Genomic DNA, 10,206 nt, shown 5'->3' on the forward strand with positions numbered 1-10,206 from the left:
GTTCTCGCTTAAGATATTCATAATATGAATTAATAAATGAAAATACTAAAACTCTGTTGCATGAGAAATTTGAAGAATTATATGTTCTTTATTCATTTCAAATAATACTTAGGAATGTCTAGCATAAATTATATTATTTTATAAACTAGAATTGCCTCTTATTAACGAATATGATATAAAGAATAATTTTGTGAATATTATGGACCTTCAAAAAAAAGATAGTATATTTCAAAATAGGCAGAGAATTGTCTATAAGTGTAATTAAACAACCTCAACTCATATGGGACTACCCCCTGAATTTAAGCATATTAATTAGGGGAGGAAAAGAAACTAACAAGGATTTTCTTAGTAGCGGAGAGCGAAAAGAAATCAGTTCAGCACTAAGTCACTTTGTCTATATGGCAAATGTGAGATGCAGTGTATGGAACGTCAATATTCTAGTATGAGAAATTAACGATTTAAGTCCTTCTTAAATGAGGCCATTTACCCATAGAGGGTGCCAGGCCCGTATAACGTTAATGATTATTAGATGATGTTTCCAAAGAGTCGTGTTGCTTGATAGTGCGGCACTAAGTGGGTGGTAAACTCCATCTAAAACTAAATATAACCATGAGACCGATAGTAAACAAGTACCGTGAGGGAAAGTTGAAAAGAACTCTGAATAGAGAGTTAAATAGTACGTGAAACTGCTTAGAGGTTAAGCCCGATGAACCTGAATATCCGTTATGGAAAATTCATCATTAGAATTGTAATATTTAATCAATATTATAACGATAGTGTGCATTTTTTCCATATAAGGACATTGTAATCTATTAGCATGTATGGAATTTATCAAACAATTTTGATAAGAGTTTATTTAAATTAGAGTGCTTGCATTTTAACATAAAATAAATTTCAAAAATTTGATAAAGTGCTGATAGATTATATGAGTACAGTGCGTTAATTTTTCGGAATTATATAATGGCATGATTATCATTGATTTTATGTTTATTATAAGCACTTGTATGATTAACAATGCGAAAGATTCAGGATACCTTCGGGACCCGTCTTGAAACACGGACCAAGGAGTCTAACATATGTGCAAGTTATTGGGATATCAACCTAATAGCGTAATTAACTTGACTATTATTGGGATTAGTTTTTAACTATTTATAGTTAATTAACGCAATCCCGGGCGTTCTATATAGTTATGTATAATAATATTTATATTATTTATGCCTCTAACTGGAACGTACCTTGAGCATATATGCTGTGACCCGAAAGATGGTGAACTATACTTGATCAGGTTGAAGTCAGGGGAAACCTGATGGAAGACCGAAACAGTTCTGACGTGCAAATCGATTGTCAGAATTGAGTATAGGGGCGAAAGACCAATCGAACCATCTAGTAGCTGGTTCCTTCCGAAGTTTCCCTCAGGATAGCTGGTGCATTTAACTGTTGTATAAAATAATCTTATCTGGTAAAGCGAATGATTAGAGGCCTTAGGGTCGAAACGATCTTAACCTATTCTCAAACTTTAAATGGGTAAGAACCTTAACTTTCTTGATATGAAGTTTAAGGTTATGATATAATGTGCCCAGTGGGCCACTTTTGGTAAGCAGAACTGGCGCTGTGGGATGAACCAAACGTAATGTTACGGTGCCCAAATTAACAACTCATTCAGAAACCATGAAAGGCGTTGGTTGCTTAAAACAGCAGGACGGTGATCATGGAAGTCGAAATCCGCTAAGGAGTGTGTAACAACTCACCTGCCGAAGCAACTAGCCCTTAAAATGGATGGCGCTTAAGTTGTATACCTATACATTACCGCTAAAGTAGATGATTTATATTACTTGTAATATAAATTTTGAAACTTTAGTGAGTAGGAAGGTACAATGGTGTGCTTAGAAGTGTTTGGCGTAAGCCTGCATGGAGCCGTCATTGGTACAGATCTTGGTGGTAGTAGCAAATAATCGAATGAGACCTTGGAGGACTGAAGTGGAGAAGGGTTTCGTGTGAACAGTGGTTGATCACGAGTTAGTCGGTCCTAAGTTCAAGGCGAAAGCCGAAAATTTTCAAGTAAAAAAGTAACTAAAATTTAAATTTTGTCATAATTAAAAAACTTGAATAATTTTGAACGAAAGGGAATACGGTTCCAATTCCGTAACCTGTTGAGTATCCGTTTGTTATTAAATATGGGCCTCGTGCTCATCCTGGAAACAGGAACGACCATAAAGAAGCCGTCGAGAGATATCGGAAGAGTTTTCTTTTCTGTTTTATAGCCGTACTACCATGGAAGTCTTTCGCAGAGAGATATGGTAGATGGGCTAGAAGAGCATGACATATACTGTTGTGTCGATATTTTCTCCTCGGACCTTGAAAATTTATGGTGGGGACACGCAAACTTCTCAACAGGCCGTACCAATATCCGCAGCTGGTCTCCAAGGTGAAGAGTCTATAGTCGATAGAATAATGTAGGTAAGGGAAGTCGGCAAATTAGATCCGTAACTTCGGGATAAGGATTGGCTCTGAAGATTGAGATAGTCGGGCTTGATTGGGAAACAATAACATGGTTTATGTGCTCGTTCTGGGTAAATAGAGTTTCTATCATTTATGGTAGTTTCTTGTTCCCCGGATAGTTTAGTTACGTAGCCAATTGTGGAACTTTCTTGCTAAAATTTTTAAGAATACTAGTTGGGCAACCAGTTAGTTCTTTTAAATTATAACGATTATCAATTAACAATCAATTCAGAACTGGCACGGACTTGGGGAATCCGACTGTCTAATTAAAACAAAGCATTGTGATGGCCCTAGCGGGTGTTGACACAATGTGATTTCTGCCCAGTGCTCTGAATGTCAAAGTGAAGAAATTCAAGTAAGCGCGGGTCAACGGCGGGAGTAACTAGGAGGATCAATGGGTCTGCAGAAGGGGAATAATGGTTCATTTCTCAGCAATGGCAAATGGGCTACCGTCCTTCGTTAGTCAGATCAAGTCGACTCATAGGCAACATGTGCCCCACTAAATGTGGCCTCCTCGTGGTGTCCTCCGGGTGCTGGACCGATGTAGTTTCGGCAGCAGCGAATATGAGCGGCCAAAGGGGCCATTGGGTTACCACCCCGATGGTCCTGAAAACTGATGGTGCAAACTCTAATAACATGCCTCGGATAGCTGAAAGTTATTCAGTGAATTCTCCTACGGCATCCGTAGGAGCCCATCAGGGAAGGAACGTAGATGCTAATCCAGTTGTTGGACATCTATGTGTGGAATGCGGACGATCTTTTGGAACAAAGACCGGTTTAGGTGTCCACATGTCGCGTCAGCACAAAGACAGGCTTGATGAGCTTCGTACGCGTGTTGACGTGAAAACCAGGTGGTGTGAGGAAGAATTGGCCATGATGGCGAGGAAGGAACTTGAGCTCATAGCAAATGGCGAGAGGTTCATTAATAAAAAGCTGGCGTTGCATTTTCCAGAACGCAGTGTCGATGCTATTAAAAAGTGTCGACAGAGGGATAATTATAAGGCAAAAATCGAGCAGCTAAGAGGGCAAGCGGCTCTTATCCCCGAAATTAATGAACCACAAACCATTACGCGCCGCCCTAGTATAAGTGGGCTTGAGTCTTCTTCTTCAATGTCAGAGTCGGTTCCAATCACACCATCGATACATTCGGATGACGTCCTCATGCGGATACTGCGGGGCTTCGGCCCTGTGGGATGTAATCGATCGTGGAGAGTCGAGGTTCTGCAATCTATCGTTGATGGAGCGCAGACTTCGGGCAAAGAAGCAACTCTCCAGTGTTTGTCTAACTATCTCCTGGAAATTTTTCCGAATCGAAACGAAGGTCCGGTTTCGGCGAGAGTCTTTCCTGAGCCTCGCAATAGGAGACAAAATAGAAGGCAGCAGTTCGCTAGGGTTCAGCGCAACTGGGACAAACATAAAGGTCGATGCATCGGATCCCTGCTAGCAGGACCCGACGAGTCGGTAATGCCAAACCAAGAGATTATGGAACCATACTGGAGAGAAGTCATGACACAGCAGAGCCTTTCCTCTTGCAATAGCACCGTGCCCCATATGGGACACTTGCTTGAGGGGGTATGGTCACCTATTACGTCTAGGGACCTGCAATTGCATCAAGTGCCATTGAATTCTTCTCCCGGACCGGACGGAATATCTCCAAGAACTGCCAGGAGTATTCCCAGTGGTGTTATGCTTCGCATAATGAACCTTATTCTCTGGTGCGGCAAACTACCCACACTCTTCCGAATGGCTCAAACCGTTTTCATCCCGAAGACGGTAAGAGCATCCCGACCAGAAGACTTCCGTCCGATATCGGTGCCTTCTGTCATAGTTAGACAACTCAATGCCATCTTGGCATCTCGATTGGCCTCATCAGTCGATTGGGATCCGCGTCAGCGGGGGTTTCTTCCTACTGACGGTTGCGCCGATAACGCGACAATAGTTGACTTAATCCTGAGGGACCACCATAGACGTCATGCGTCGTGTTATATCGCGACACTTGATGTCAGCAAAGCGTTTGACTCTGTGTCTCACGCAGCGGTAATTGACACCCTATCCGCGTATGGTGCACCGACGGGTTTTGTTGACTACGTACGTAGCTTGTACTTGGGAGGTGGCACTAGTCTCAATGGTAAAGGCTGGAGATCAGAGGAATTCGTCCCTGCTAGAGGTGTGAAGCAGGGTGACCCTTTGTCTCCACATATGTTCAACTTGGTCATCGACCGGTTGCTCAGGTCTCTACCGGACGAGATTGGTGTCAGTGTCGGAAATGCCAAAACAAACGCTGCAGCGTTCGCAGACGATCTGGTGTTGTTTGCTTCTACACCGAAGGGCCTTCAGGCATTATTGGATACCACGGTCTCCTTTTGGCGTCCGTTGGGCTGACCCTAAACGCTAATAAGTGTTTTACTGTTAGTGTCAAGGGGCAACCGAAGCAGAAGTGTACTGTGATCGAATCACGGAGCTTTTGTGTAGGTTCGCGCAAGTGTCCAAGCTTGAAGCGTTCTGAGGAATGGAAGTATCTTGGCATCCAGTTCACTGCGGACGGGAGGGCCCGCTACAATCCGACTGAGGACATTGGTCCCAGATTGGATATCATATCGCGGTCCCCCCTGAAGCCACAGCAGAAGTTATTCGCCCTCAGAACTGTCCTCATTCCACAGCTATATCACAAGCTAACCCTTGGTAGTGTGGCAATAGGCGCTTTGAGAAAGTGTGACAGACTGGTACGGTCGGTCGTAAGGAAATGGTTAGATCTTCCTATGGATGTGTCAGTAGCATTCTTCCATGCCCCCCACACAAGTGGGGGTCTCGGTGTTCCCTCAGTTCGAAGGACAGCTCCAATGCTGCGCATACAGAGGTTAACGAACATAAAATGGCCCCACCTCGAGCAATCCGAGACAGCCAGTTCGTTCCTTAGTGCGGAAATTCGGAGGGCCCGAGATAGGTGCAAGGCATTGGGAGACGCGGCTCTGGATACACGCCTTTTGATCGACTCGTACTGGGCGGATAGGTTGCACTCCTCTGTTGATGGTAGCGGTCTCCGTGAAGCAGGGCGTTATGCTCCGCAACACGGGTGGGTTGTCGCACCCACGCGTTTGTTAACTGGAAAAGCTTATTTGAATGGGATCAAACTGCGGATAAATGCCCTACCCACGCGGTCTCGTACCACGAGGGAAGGCACGAATTGGAGAGGCAGTGTCGTGCAGGATGTGATGCTCCCGAATCACTAAACCACATTCTGCAGAAGTGTCATCGTACGCATGGGAGGCGGGTGGCTAGACACAACAGTGTCGCTAATTATCTCAAGCGGGGACTTGAGACGAGAGGCTACTCTGTCATTGCTGAACCAAGTCTGCAGGGAGAGAACAGGATATATAAGCCGGACCTGGTGGGTTTCCGACCAGATCACACGATTGAGATCTACGACAGACAGGACGTACGAACGGCTCTGGTTCGGGATTATCAGGCACATGAGGACATTAAAATCGTTTCTGCTACACTAAACTGGAGGGGCATCTGGAGCTATCGGTCGGTAAAACGACTGAGAGCACTGGGAGTCCTTAACGCTGGTGATAGCAATATTATCAGTACCAGGGTGGTAGATGGCGGAGTCTGCGGCTTTAAGACGTTCATGTTCCATACTGGATATCGCCAAGGAGTGGGTTAGCACCGAAGTTTACTTTCCTCATTGAAAGTCAACTACACTGGCCAACATCTATTGTGTACAAAGTAAAGGGAAAACAGTCATATGACGTGCCATCCATATATGGCATTGTTGTGTGGGCAAATTCATTTCCTACAAAAAAATAGCCAAATGCCTCGTCATCTAATTAGTGACGCGCATGAATGGATTAACGAGATTCCTACTGTCCCTATCTCGGGCGCCGTGTGATTAAGTCAGTCAAGACAGGTGCACACGTAAAACTAATATAGCTAATATGTCCCTATCTACTATCTAGCGAAACCACAGCCAAGGGAACGGGCTTGGAATAATTAGCGGGGAAAGAAGACCCTTTTGAGCTTGACTCTAATCTGGCAGTGTAAGGAGACATAAGAGGTGTAGAATAAGTGGGAGATATTAAATTTCGGTTTAGTATCGACAATGAAATACCACTACTCTTATTGTTTCCTTACTTACTTGATTAAATGGAACGTGTATCATTTCCTAGCCATTATACGGATATATTTATTATATCTTATGGTATTGGGTTTTGATGCAAGCTTCTTGATCAAAGTATCACGAGTTTGTTATATAATCGCAAACAAATTCATTAATGAGAGAGTGCATTTATGTATTCTCAAATTAAAAATTTGGTATAACTCCAATTACTCAGGTATGATCCAATTCAAGGACATTGCCAGGTAGGGAGTTTGACTGGGGCGGTACATCTCTCAAATAATAACGGAGGTGTCCCAAGGCCAGCTCAGTGCGGACAGAAACCACACATAGAGCAAAAGGGCAAATGCTGACTTGATCTCGGTGTTCAGTACACACAGGGACAGTAAAAGCTCGGCCTATCGATCCTTTTGGTTTAAAGAGTTTTAACAAGAGGTGTCAGAAAAGTTACCATAGGGATAACTGGCTTGTGGCGGCCAAGCGTTCATAGCGACGTCGCTTTTGATCCTTCGATGTCGGCTCTTCCTATCATTGTGAAGCAAAATTCACCAAGCGTTGGATTGTTCACCCATGCAAGGGAACGTGAGCTGGGTTTAGACCGTCGTGAGACAGGTTAGTTTTACCCTACTAATGACAAAACGTTGTTGCGACAGCATTCCTGCGTAGTACGAGAGGAACCGCAGGTACGGACCAATGGCACAATACTTGTTCGAGCGAACAGTGGTATGACGCTACGTCCGTTGGATTATGCCTGAACGCCTCTAAGGTCGTATCCGTGCTGGACTGCAATGATAAATAAGGGGCAATTTGCATTGTATGGCTTCTAAACCATTAAAAGTTTATTACTCATTTAATAGACGACGATGGATGTGATGCCAATGTTACATATAACATAGTAAATTGGGAGGATCTTCGATCACCTGGTGCCGCGCTAGTTATATATTAAAACATTATTTAATACAATGACAAAGCCTTGAATCAATTGTAAACGACTTTTATAACAGGCAAGGTGTTGTGAGTGGTTGAGCAGCTGCCATACTGCGATCCACTGAAGCTTATCCTTTGCTTGACGATTCGATAAAATATATATGTTTAAGGCATATATAAAAAATATTATATGTATGATGTATATATGGAAACGTATATATGTTTATATATATAAATGTGCAAATATGTATGCATAATTATGTTATACAATTACGCATATAAGAAGAATATTTATATAATATATGAATATATTATATATATAAATAAATAATATATCAATGTGTACAAAATATACTTGTATATTTTAAATATGCATTTATTTAGTATGCGTTAATTATATATATTTATTTGGTAGCCAAAAGGACGCCATCATATTAGTGGCGAAGATTAAAAATATGCATAGTATATCTATGTGTACAAAATACTTGCATATTTTAAATATTCATTTATTTATTATGCGTTGGTAATATATATTTATTTGGTAGCCAAAAGGACGCCATCATATTAGTGGCGAAAATTTGTTTACAAAATACTTGCATATTTTAAATATGCATTTATTTATTATGCGTTGGTAATATATATTTATTTGGTAGCCAAAAGGACGCCATCATATTAGTGGCGAAAATTTGTTTACAAAATACTTGCGTATTTTAAATATGCATTTATTTATTATGCGTTGGTAATATATATTTATTTGGTAGCAAAATGACGCCATCATATTAGTGGCGAAAATTAAGAATATGCATAGTATATCCATGTGTACAAAATACTTGCATATTTTAAATATGCATTTATTTATTATGCGTTGGTAATATATATTTATTTGGTAGCCAAAAGGACGCCATCATATTAGTGGCGAAAATTAAGAATATGCATAGTATATCTATGTCTACAAAATACTTGCATATTTTAAATATGCATTTATTTATTATGCGTTGGTAATATATATTTATTTGGTAGCCAAAAGGACGCCATCATATTAGTGGCGAAAATTTGTTTACAAAATACTTGCGTATTTTAAATATGCATTTATTTATTATGCGTTGGTAATATATATTTATTTGGTAGCAAAAGGACGCCATCATATTAGTGGCGAAAATTAAGAATATGCATAGTATATCTATGTGTTCAAAATACTTGCATATTTTAAATATGCATTTATTTAGTATGTGTTAGTTATACATATTTATTTGGTAGCAAAAGGACGGCATCATATTAGTGGCGAAAATTAAAAATAAACATGATATATATGTATCTATGTGTACAGAATACTTGCGTATTTTAAGTATGCATTTAATATGTTTGGTAGCAAAAGAACGAAATCATATTGGTGGCGCAAATTAAGACATGAAAAACTTATAAGTTCAATTTTGACAAAAAATTTCAACATATGAAAATTGAATGAAAAACTTTTTAAATAGCATTTTATACTGTTTATTAATATAATGAGATAAGATTTTGAATTTAACTTGAGAAAAATTTTTTGGACTTGGTGAATTTTTATTGAACTGCAGCCAAATGATATGAGGTTCTACCGAGATATGAGTTCAACATTGACAAAAAATTTCAACATGTCAAAATAGAATAAAAAACTTTTTAAATAGCATGTTATACAGTTTATTAATATAATGAGATAAGATTTTGAATTTAACTTGAGAAAAAATTTTTTGGACTTGGTGAATTTTTTATTGAACTGCAGCCATATGATATGAGGTTCTACCGAGATATGAGTTCAACATTGACAAAAAATTTCAACATGTGAAAATTGAATGAAAAACTTTTTAAATAGCATTTTATACAGTTTATTAATATAATGAGATAAGATTTTGAATTTAACTTGAGAAAAAATTTTTTTGGACTTGGTGAATTTTTTATTGAACTGCAGCCATATGATATGAGGTTCTAGCGAAATATGACAAAAAATTCAACATATGAAAATTGAAGAAAAAACTTTTCAAATAGCATTTTATACAGTTTATTAATATAATGAGATAAGATTTTGAATTTAACTTGAGAAAAATTTTTTTGGACTTGGTGAATTTTTTATTGAACTGCAGCCATATGATATGAGGTTCTACCGAGATATGAGTTCAACATTGGCAAAAAATTTTAACATGTCAAAATTGAATGAAAAACTTTTTAAATAGCATTTAATACAGTTTATTAATATAATGAGATAAGATTTTGAATTTAACTTGAGAAAAATTTTTTTGGACTTGGTGAATTTTTATTGAACTGCAGCCATATGATATGAGGTTCTACCGAGATATGAGTTCAACATTGGCAAAAAATTTTAACATGTCAAAATTGAATGAAAAACTTTTTAAATAGCATTTAATACAGTTTATTAATATAATGATATAAGATTTTGAATTTAACTTGAGAAAAAATTTTTTGGACTTGGTGAATTTTTTATTGAACTGCAGCCATATGATATGAGGTTCTACCGAGATATGAGTTCAACATTGACAAAAATTTCAACATGTGAAAATTGAATGAAAAACTTTTTAAATAGCATTTTATACAGTTTATTAATATAATGAGATAAGATTTTGAATTTAACTTGAGAAAAAATTTTTGGACTTGGTGAATTTTTATTGAAC

General features: G+C 38.9%; 1 pseudogene; it reads left to right on the forward strand.

Annotated features, from left to right (window-relative positions):
* The first annotated feature begins 266 nt into the window (after positions 1-266).
* On the forward strand, positions 267-7,694 carry LOC133849952 (large subunit ribosomal RNA; annotated as a pseudogene).
* Positions 7,695-10,206: the final 2,512 nt, after the last annotated feature.

The sequence above is a fragment of the Drosophila sulfurigaster genome, unplaced genomic scaffold (genome assembly GCF_023558435.1).
Source record: "Drosophila sulfurigaster albostrigata strain 15112-1811.04 unplaced genomic scaffold, ASM2355843v2 ctg53_pilon, whole genome shotgun sequence".
Lineage (NCBI taxonomy): Eukaryota > Metazoa > Arthropoda > Insecta > Diptera > Drosophilidae > Drosophila > Drosophila sulfurigaster.